Below are 11,372 nucleotides of genomic sequence, written 5' to 3' on the forward strand. Positions count from 1 at the left end.
GTAAATGCCCTCAATACTTGGTCAGGGCACCTTTTGCATGAATGACGGCATCAATGAGGCGTGGCATGGAGGCGATCAGCTGATGGCACTGCAGATGTGTTCTTGATGCCCAGGTTGCTTTGATAGCAGCCTTCAGCTCGTCTGCATTGTTGAGTCTGGTGTCTTTCATCTTCCTCTTGACAATACTCCATAAATTCTCTATGGGGTTAAGGTCTGGCGAGTTTGCTGGCCAATCAAGCACAGTGATGCTGTGGTCAGTAAACCAGGTCTTGGTACTTTTGGCAGTGTGGATAGGTGCCAAATCCTGCTGGAAGATGAAAATTCCATCTCCAAAAATCTATTCAGCACAGGGAAGCATGAAGTGCTCTAAGATGTCCTGTTAGACGGCAGCGTTGACTTTGGTGTTGATGAAACACAGTGAACCTACACCAGCAGATGACATGGCTCCCCAAACCATCACTGATTGTGGAAACTTCACACTAGACGTCAAGCAGCTTGGATTGTGGCCTCTCCACTCTTTCTCCAGACTCTGGGACCTTGATTTCCAAATGAAATGCAAAATTTACTTTCATCTGAAATCAGCACCTTGGACCACTGATTAACAGTCCAGTTCTTATTTTCCTTGGCCCAGATAAGACGCTTCTGGTGTTGTTTATTGGTCAGGAGTGGCTTGACACATGGAATGCAACACTTGTAGCCCATGTCCTGCAGACGTCTGTACAGTATGTGGTGGCTTTTGAAGCACTGACTCCAGCAGCAGTCCACTCTTTGTGAATCTCTCCCAAATTTTTGAATGTCATTTTGTTACAATCCTAAGACTGAGGTTCTCCTGGTTGCTTGTGCACCTTTTTCTACCCCACGTTTTCCTTCCACACTTTTTCCTTCCACTCAACTTTCCATTCATATGCTTTGATACAGCACTCTGAGAAGAGCCAGCTTCTTTAGCAATAAACTTTTGTGGCTTACCCTCCTTGTGGAGTGTGGGAATGACTGCATTCTGGACATCTGTCAAGTCAGCAGTCTTCACCATGATTGTGTTGCATACTGAACCAGACTAAGGGACATTTAAAAAAAAACAAAAAACACTTAGTTCACCCTAAGGCTGGTTTAACACTGCCTCAAACTTTAGCAAAAACTCCAGCGGCCAGATAGCTATTAAGCTAGAAGGAAGTATAATACATAGGGAGTATAATCTGTTAACATTGCACTTATGTCTTGTTATGTTTGACACTTTGTTATCCAATCCTTGGTCGGGTTACCTCATAAACTTCCACCTATCACACACCAAGGTTGTGTCCGTTCCAGAAAGTTTCCCACCAATGGAATATTAGTCCCCTCCTCTTTTTTAAAGCTCCCTGATGGTTCCTGGTGGGTGTCTTCCAGTCTAGTGGTGGATATAAAGAGGAGTTCTAGCTAGTTGGTGTTCTTTCTGTATTAGGCAGTGCTAAAGTCTGAGGTGGGGTAACTACCACTAAACAGATAAACCTTCATCTGTATGTCTGGGGTGACTATCCTTCCTTTCAAGTCAGGATGATCCAGCAACTAAAGGGTTCATCTGCATTGACGCTAAGTGCAATTACAGCCAAAGTATTCCATTGGTATTTGCTTGGTCAACTTGGGAAATCTTGAGTAGCTAGCTACGCCCGGTTGTGCAAGACACAGGGCCCAAGCTACCAGAAATGGCACTCTGTGATATCCCTGACAAGAGGCGGTAAACCATGAGTATTTCTTCTATCAAGTCTTCTACAGTCAAGCAGTAGAGTTCTGCTACTTCTTAGGCAAGGTCCCCTTGGTAGCCCCCTAGCCTTCCTTACAAGTCTACTATGAGCCTAACTTATCCTAACTTCACTTTAAAGTCAAGCCTAAGCCTACAAAGCTCATACATATATCTTTATATCGCAACACCAAAGTGATCTGTGTTGTGAAAGAGTACTATTTTTGCTACTGCACCTTATTGCCAAGTTTCTATAAGTATTTTTTTGTATTGCAGTGAATGAGTCAGTAAACTCTTCCCTTGTTTAAGTACTGGACTCAGTCGTGTATCAGTGTAACCAGGGGTGGGCACTACCACTCCTGGTCGCCATGGCAAGTGCCTAGTTAGTCGATACACCAACACCTAGAACCAGCTATTACCTACCCTGGTTTACTGCCTTCAAATTTACTGCTGTCAAATGATATGTTCTGCAACCGTTTTGTGTGAGAAACTGGCATAAGTGCTGGGCAATGAGAGTAGTCATATAATGGCATAAATCTTAATGCACAAAAGTATGTACATGTTCCTCTGCACATGAGTCATTGGCCATTATCCAAGTGGCATCTAACTATTGTAAATAAAAAGTAGACGGCATGACTGCATTAAGGGAAAATTAACAGCAGGGTGGCCCGCCCCTATCAATAAATATTTATCCAGCATTCTGCATTGATTAATGCTGATTAACGTATCTTCAGAGTGCTTTCCCAATATTCATTAGAACAGGGAGACCAGTGTAGTGTGGGTGGTAGTCCTACGCCCAGTGCACCAAATTGTCTTATTCTCACAGGTAAAAAGTACAAATTCCTTAAAACTGTGCTGAGGTTCAAGGTAAGAAAATTACCTTCATCCTGTGCACTAAAACTGTGTTTTTGCCATGAAAAAATAAGCATTTTTTTCATTGGTGCAGTAATGAACCCAGATTTTTCTGCTGAATTCTGTGAGCCTGCGGAACCAAACTTTAGAAAAGTTTGCTAATATCTGCAAGTGATGAATTTTAAAACTTTCAATGACACAAAGAAACTAGAGAAACTTTAACCCTGGGTGCCGTCCCTTTTGTCATGCAACTAAAAAGTACACTGCTCAAAAAAATAAAGGGAACACTCAACTAAAACATCTGAGATCTGAATGAATGAAATATTCTCATTAAATACTTTGTTCTGTACAAAGTTGAATATGCTGACAACAAAATCACACAAAAATCATCAATGGAAATCAAATTTGTTAACTAATGTAGGCCTGTATTCGGAATCACACACAAAATTAAAAAGGAAAGACATACTCCAGGCTGATCCAACTTTAATGTAATATCCTTAAAAAAAGTCAAAATGAGGCTGAGTATTGTGTGTGTCCTTCACACGCCTGTATGACCTCCCTACAACGCTTGGGCAAGCTCCTGATGAGGTGGTGGATGTTCTCCTGAGGGATCTCCTCCCAGCCCTGGACTAAAACATCCGCCAACTCCTGGACAGTATGTGGTGCAACGTGACGTTGGTGGATGAGCGAGATTTAATGTCCCAGATGTGCTCAATCGGATTCAGGTCTGGGGAACAGGTGGGTCAGTCCATAGCTTCAATGCAGTCATCTTGCAGGAACTGCTGACATACTCCGGACACATGAGGTCTAGCATTGTCTTGCATTGAAACCCAGGGCCAACCACACCAGCATATGGTCTCACAAGGGGTCTGAGGATCTCATCTCAGTACCTAATGGCAGTCAGGGTACCTCTGGTGAGCACATGGAGGGCTGTGCGGCCCTCTAAAGAAATGCCACCCCACACCATTCCTGACCCACTGACATGCTGAAGAATGTTGCAGGCAGCAGATCACTCTCCATGGTGTCTCCAGACTCTCACGTCTGTCACATGTGCTCAGTGTGAACCTTCTGTCATCTGTGAAGAGCACGGGGTGCCATTGGCGAATCTGCCAATCCCTGTGTTCTCTGGCAAATGCCAAGCCTCCTGCACAGTGTTGTGCTGTGAGCACAACTCCCATCTGTGGACATCAGGCCCTCAAACCATCCTCATGGAGTCGGTTTCTTACTGTTTGCAGACACATGCACATTTGTGGCCTTCTGGAGGTGATTTTGCAGGGTTCTGGCAGTGCTCCTCCTGTTCTTCCTTGCACACCGGCGGAGGTAGCGGTCCTGCTGCTGCAGTGTTGCCCTCCTACGGCCTCCTTCACGTCTCCTGGTGTACTGGCCTGTCTCCTGTTAGTGCCTCCAGTCTCTGGACACTACGATGATAGACACATCAAACCTTCTTGCCACCACTCGCTTTAAAGTGTTATCCTGGATGAGCTGCACTACCTGAGCCACTTGTGGGTTGTAGAATCCGTCTCATGCTACTACGAATGAGAAAACATCACCAACATTCAAAGTGACCAAAACATCAGCCAGAAAGCTTAGGTACTGAGAAGTGGTCTGTGGTCCCCACCCGCAGAATCACTCCTTCATTAAGTATGTTTTGCTAATTGCTAATAATTTCCACTATCAATCAGTGTTGCTTCCAAAGTGGACAGTTTAATTTCACAGAAATTTGATTTACTTGGAGATATATTGTGTTGTTTAAGTGTACATTTTGTTTTTTTTTTCATCAGTTTATATTCTAGCACATCATATCTAACTCAGAGTGCCACTGGGGCTCCAATTTGAAAGTTTTGAAGTTGTCTACCATGACGCACTCATCAGAAGCAGATAGCTTCTCAATTTGGTAGTGGTAATGGATAAGTAAATTATTTTTGAAATATGTTAATCTAAATTAATTTCCATGCTGTCAATCTGCACAGGTTTGACAACACATTCAAAACTGCTACCACTGTTAGATAGCTGTAAGGACAAGGAGACACATAGTACTTTTCATATTTGTCTGTGCTTCCAGAATATAAAAAATGCTTTTATTCTAAAGTACAAAAGTCAAAGAGGTATTTGCATGCTCCTAAAGGGCAACAAGCTGTAACACTTCCTTGATCCCCCTCCCATACCTGACCCTGCTTGGTACTCCATTTCTAGATGTCAATCATACAGGGAGGGGGAGAGAGAAAGCAATTTCAGATTGCAGCTTTTTATGGGCTTGGAAAAGCCTCTTTGACTCTTTGTACCAGAGAATTAAAACATTTTTCTAAATTCTGGAAGCACAGAAAGATATATAAAAGGTACCATTTGTTTATTTGACCTACCAGCTATCTTATAGTGTCAGCAGTTTGGACCATGAATTACAGCTGACAAACTGGTTGATGATAGCTTGCTTGTTTTTGTTGAGGAGCGGATCATGGCCACAATATGAATGCGTCATACCTACACTTCTGTGTATGGGGCCAGAGAAAACAATGGGTCCATATTCTGTCTGCAAATGTGGACAGAATAAGCAATTGTGTGAAAGGGGTCTAAGTCCTCATCTGCCACAAGACAATACTTATAGACAGATCCTTCTGAAAGTAGATTTATTGAAAGACACAGTATCATCACAATTTTAGCATATATGTGGTACTAGAAAATGTACCCAGCGCTGCCAGGGTATAAAGTGTCAGTGTGTTAATTAGATTTGTTCTAAGGTGCCCAGGAGGCCAAGCTAAAGGTATTGTTTCATCTGAGTTAATCAGTGGAATTAGAGTATACCTGTAGTGCATAGTTGGAGGGGTTCTGTATACCCACAATGTATAGTTTTTAGGGGTCTCGCATATCTGTAGTGCATAGTTGGGGGGGCTGTATACCTATAGTGTATAGTTGGGGGGGGGGTTCCTGTATACCTGTAGTGTGTATTTGGGGGGGCTGTATACCTGTAGTGTATAGTTGAGAGAGGTCCTGTATACCTGCAGTGTACAGTTGGTGAAGGTCCTGTATACCTGTACTGTATAGTTCGGGGGTCCTGTATACCTGTAGTATATAGTTGGTGCTGTATACCTGTAATGTATAGTTGGTGGAGGTCTTGTATACCTGTAGTTTATAGTTTGAGGGTCCTGGATACCTGTAGTGTATAATTGGTGGAGGTCTTGTATACCTCTAGTATATAGTTCGGGGGTCCTGTATACCTGTAGTAAATAGTTTGAGGGTCCTGTATAACTATAGTATAGAGTTGGTGGAGGTCCTGTATACCTGTAGTGTATAGTTTGGGGTCCTATATACCTGTAGTATATAGCTGGTGGAGTTCCTGTATACCTGTAGTATATTTGGGGTCCTGTATACTTGTAGTATAGAGTTGGTGAAGGTGCTGTATACCTGTATTATAGAGTTGGTGTAGGTCCTGTATACCTGTAGTGTATAGTTTTGAGGTCCTGTATACCTGTAGTGTATAGTTTGGGGTCCTATATACCTGTAGTATATAGTTGGTGGAGTTCCTGTATACCTGTAGTGTATAGTTTTGGGGTCCTTTATACCTGTAGTGTATAGTTTGGGGTCCTGTATACCTGTAGTATATAGTTGGTGGAGGTCCTGTATACCTGAAGTATATAGTTGGTGGAGGTCCTGTATACCTGTAGTATATAGTTTTGGGGTCCTGTATACCTGTAGTGTAAAGTTTGGGGTCCTGTATACCTGTAGTATATAGTTTTGAGGAGGTCCCGTGCACCTGTAGTGTATAGTTTTGGGGTCCTGTATACCTGTAGTGTCCTGTATACCTGCAGGGTTGTATGTACCCGTAGGGCAGTGTTATTCAGTCACAGTGGGTCGTTATTGGTCATGTCTGGTATGGCGGTGTTATCCAGTCACAGTATGGTGGTATTGGTCAGGTCTGGTGTGGCGGTGTTATCCAGTCACGGTATGGTGGTATTGGTCAGGTCTGGTATAGCGGTGTTATCCAGTCACAGTATGGCAGTATTGGTCAGGTCTGATATGATAGTGTTATCCAGTCACAGTATGGCGGTATTGGTCAGGTCTGGTGTGGCGGTGTTACCCAGTCAGTTTGCCGGTATTGGTCAGGTCTGGTATGGCAGTATTATCCAGTCACAGTATGGCGGTATTGGTCAGGTCTGGTATGACAGTGTTATCCAGCACAGTATGGCGGTATTGGTCAGGTCTGGTATGGCAGTGTTATCCAGTCACAGTATGGCGGTATTGGTCAGGTCTGGTATGACAGTGTTATCCAGCACAGTATAGCGGTATTGGTCAGGTCTGGTGTGGCGGTGTTATCAATTCACAGTATGGCGGTATTGGTCAGGTCTTATATGACAGTGTTATCCAGTCACAGTATGGCGGTATTGGTCAGGTCTGGTATGACAGTGTTATCCAGCACAGTATGGCGGTATTGGTCAGGTCTGGTGTGGCAGTGTTACCCAGTCACAGTTTGGTATACCTATTGTGCCCTGTGTATACATGTACTGTATGGATGGAGTAGGGGGCCCTGTATATACATGTACTGTATAGATGGAGTAGGGGGCCCTGTATATACATGTACTGTATAGATGGAGTAGGGGGTCCTGGATACATGTACTGTATAGATGGAGTAGGGGGTCCTGTATATACATGTACTGTATAGATGGAGTAGGGGGCCCTGTATATACATGTACTGTATAGATGGAGTAGGGGGTCCTGGATACATGTACTGTATAGATGGAGTAGGGGGCCCTGTATATACATGTACTGTATAGATGGAGTAGGGGGCCCTGTATATACATGTACTGTATAGATGGAGTAGGGGGTCCTGTATATACATGTACTGTATAGATGGAGTAGGGGGTCCTGTATATACATGTACTGTATAGATGGAGTAGGGGGTCCTGTATATACATGTACTGTATAGATGGAGTAGGGGGTCCTGTATATACATGTACTGTATAGATGGAGTAGGGGGCCCTGTATATACATGTACTGTATAGATGGAGTAGGGGGTCCTGTCTATACATGTACTGTATAGATGGAGTAGGGGGTCCTGTATATATATGTACTGTATAGATGGAGTAGGGGGTCCTGTATACATGTACTGTATAGATGGAGTAGGGGGCCCTGTATATACTTGTAGTGTATGGATGGAGTAGGGGGTCCTGTATATACATGTACTGTATAGATGGAGTAGGGGGCCCTGTATATACTTGTAGTGTATAGATGGAGTTAGGGGGTCCTGTATATACATGTACTGTATAGATGGAGTAGGGGGTCCTGTATATACATGTACTGTATAGATGGAGTAGGGGGCCCTGTATATACATGTACTGTATAGATGGAGTAGGGGGCCCTGTATATATATGTACTGTATAGATGGAGTAGGGGGTCCTGTATATATGTACTGTATAGATGGAGTAGGGGGTCCTATATATACATGTACTGTATAGATGGAGTAGGGGGTCCTGTATATACATGTACTGTATAGATGGAGTAGGGGGTCCTGTATATACATGTACCTTATAGATGGAGTAGGGGGTCTACCAGTTATTACTGTGGATGTTGTGAGGCAGCTTCCCTAGCAACCATTGCTCCCTGTGAAAATGAAAGCAGTAATCCTATTGGTTGCTAAGGCTCCAACTGCCGTGTCTGCTGCAGCTAATTATATCACCTGTGTTTGCAGTGAGGAGATTTTCCCATTCATCTCTATGGGGCGCCTCTCTTTCCCCTCCCCCTCCCCTCCTGTACATCTGGCGGGGACGGGACCTTCGCAATAACCTTCCTGGGCACCCAATGTATCTGTGTGCCAAATTTGGGGTCAAACGGTTCAGGCGTTTGGAAGTCTATAGAGGACAGACAGACAGACAGAAGGACAGACAGACAGACAGACAGACTTTGATTTTTATGATATAGACTAGTTTATTTCTAGCTGAGCAATAATATTTATTGGTTTTACTACATACATCTACCTGGTATTATCTTTTAAAACCTCTAAAGGGCGATCTTTCTTTTTTTTTTACCACAAAGACACAGGGGCAGATTTATTTAAACCGGTGTAAAGTAGAATCGGTCCAGTTGCCCCTAGCAACCAATCACATTCCACTTTTCATTTTTCAAAGAAAGGAATGAAAGGTGGAATCTGATTGGTTGCTAGGAGCAACTGAGACAATTCTACTTTGCACCAGTTTGATAAATCTCACCCACAATGTTTAAAATGTATTTTTAGGCTAAAACATAAGGAAGAATAAAATCGTATTACTTCTAATATTCTAATAATTAGGCACCAATGTCAGGAGCACTCCACCTCCTTAGCATTACCAAGAGAAATACAGTGTCAGGTATAATAAATGTGACATTTCTGTTTCACTGCTTAAGCTATGTATGTATACATTCTCAACAACCAAAGCTGATGATACACATGGCGTGGACTGTATACTGCATGTTTTTATAACTATTTCATTAAAGGGGTTGGCCACTTTATAGTAAAATAGGTCAGTGTACAGTATTAGTTACTGTACTCACTGTATATACTATCAGCAGCTCCCTGTGTACCTCATAGAGTTAATATCAGACTCCCCTCCTCCGGGCTGTGCTGCTCTGCTCTGTTTTGTTTCTGTCCAAAAGATGGCCGACATGGAGGAGCATGTGACCATGCCCCGCCCCCTGTGTCCTCCATAGACATTTACAGGCTCAGTGGTGGACACTGGGGGGCAGGGCATGGTCACATGCTCCTCCATGTCGGCCATCTTATGGACAGAAACACCACGGAGCAGGGCAGCACAGCCTGGAGGAGGGGAGTCTGATTTTAGTTCTATGGAGGTACACAGGGAGCTGCTGTCAGGAAGTGCAGTGAGTACACTAACTGTACACTGAACTATTTTACAATAAAGTGTCCAATCCCTTTAAGTATCATATTTCTATAAATCATATGCTCACCAGGTCTACAAGACTCGTAAATCTTCCTCAGCAGGCCAAGGCATTTTTCATTTGTCCAGTCATGAATAATCCTGGCCAAAATATACAGGTTGGCCTTAGGAATAGGATCATTGAAGAAGTCCCCTTTAATACAGAAGCAAAGACACTGTCAATGTCAAAATACGGACTAACTAGCCATTAGAGATGAGTGAATTGTTAAAAAAAATTTGTGTGCTAGTTTCACAAATTTTTGGTGTAAAATTTTTGGTGCAATACTTACCTGTCTGCACTCCCTCAATGTGCTCTTTTTGTGTCTCCAATGTCTTACATATCTTTGGTGTCCTCTTCTGTGCCACCTCCAGCCTGCTTAGCCAATTACTGACTGAGATGGGACAGCAGCGGCCAGTGATTGCCTGTGCGGGCTTTCACTCTCCAGACAAGAGTGACAGCCCAATTAGCCAAACAGAGACTGAGATGGGACAGTGCCAAGGCCAGTGATTGACTGAGCAGGCTGTCACTTATGTCTAGAGAGGGACAGCCCGATGAGTCAATTACTTGCTGCCGCTGTCCAGTCTCAGTCAGTACTTGGCTGAGTGGGCTGGAAGTGGCACAGAAGAGGACATCTGAGACAAAGAAGGCTCCGGAGATACAGAAGAAGGGCCCGGGGCAGCGTGGACAGGTGACCATAATGTTTTTTGGCAAATTTTAAAACGAAGTGTGAATTTGCTTATCGTTACTATACATACATAAGCCAGTTCACTGTTTCATAAGTTCTAGACTATTCTACTAGCTGTGGAAAAGGGTGTGTTTCATTCTCAATTGGCTATTTTCCTATTTTATGACTAGGTACACAGGGAATAATTAGGCACCAATGTCAGAGCAACATCATTACTGGTTTGCAGCAATTTTCCATTAAAGCCCATGAAGGAATAAAAGTAATAGAATGTAATAATCAGCAACCACATCATTTTAGATTATATTCTATAGGGAGAAAAGCAGAACTTCAAGGTTCCTGAATCATGTGGGTCCCTAACTTAAGAATGACAAAGCTCCATGCAGCAACCACCACCACAGCAACAGCACCAAAGTGGGGAGTGACACAGTTGCCCAGAAACCACAAAGCTGACAGACATAGCTGCCCCCCCAATCCCCCCACCCCCACACACAGACACTGCAATAATGGTCGTCGCATAGAACCGCACCACAAAGAGCAGAAGAAAAATCTCACCCTCTGCTTTCAGCCAAAGGACTAAGGGTCCTTTTACACATACAGATACATTACTAAGGCACTTGTTTAGCCAACTACAAGCAATAATTTTTTGTTTTAAATGATAGGCATTTAGACAAGAAGATAAATCGTAGGATGGAGGAGGAGTGCAGGACCACGTGCGGACTGTTAGGGACCCACACAAATCAGTGGTATGCACAGTGGCGTAGCTACAATGAAGGCAGGGAAGGCGACTGCTATGGGGCCCCTGCAGGAAGGGGGCCCGAGGAAGCCTGCCCTGCCTTCATGGTAGGTACCCGCTCCCCCAGGGGTCCAGAGAGGAAGAGGGACCCCCACTGCACTGTTCAGCCCCCTCACTGTAGTGCCGGGTGAGCGGGCTGAACAGAGGAGCAGGACCTGCCAGACGGCACAGGAGAGGGATGAAGGACCTTTGGGTCATGTCCTCAATACATCTATGTATGGGGGGGGGGGGGGGGCGTACAGGATTTATGGGGCCCCGTACAGTTTTTTGCTATGGGGCCCCATGAAACATAGCTACGCCCCTGGGTATGCAGGCTTATGCACTTTGATCAAATTGTAACTAACTCCTCATGTTAGTAGTATATAGTATTAAAAAGGAGAAGGATCAGTAATAACATTATGGATATGTGACCATGTCTGTTTTCC

This window comes from Dendropsophus ebraccatus, chromosome 11 (assembly GCF_027789765.1).
Source record: "Dendropsophus ebraccatus isolate aDenEbr1 chromosome 11, aDenEbr1.pat, whole genome shotgun sequence".
Classification (NCBI taxonomy): Eukaryota; Metazoa; Chordata; class Amphibia; order Anura; family Hylidae; genus Dendropsophus; species Dendropsophus ebraccatus.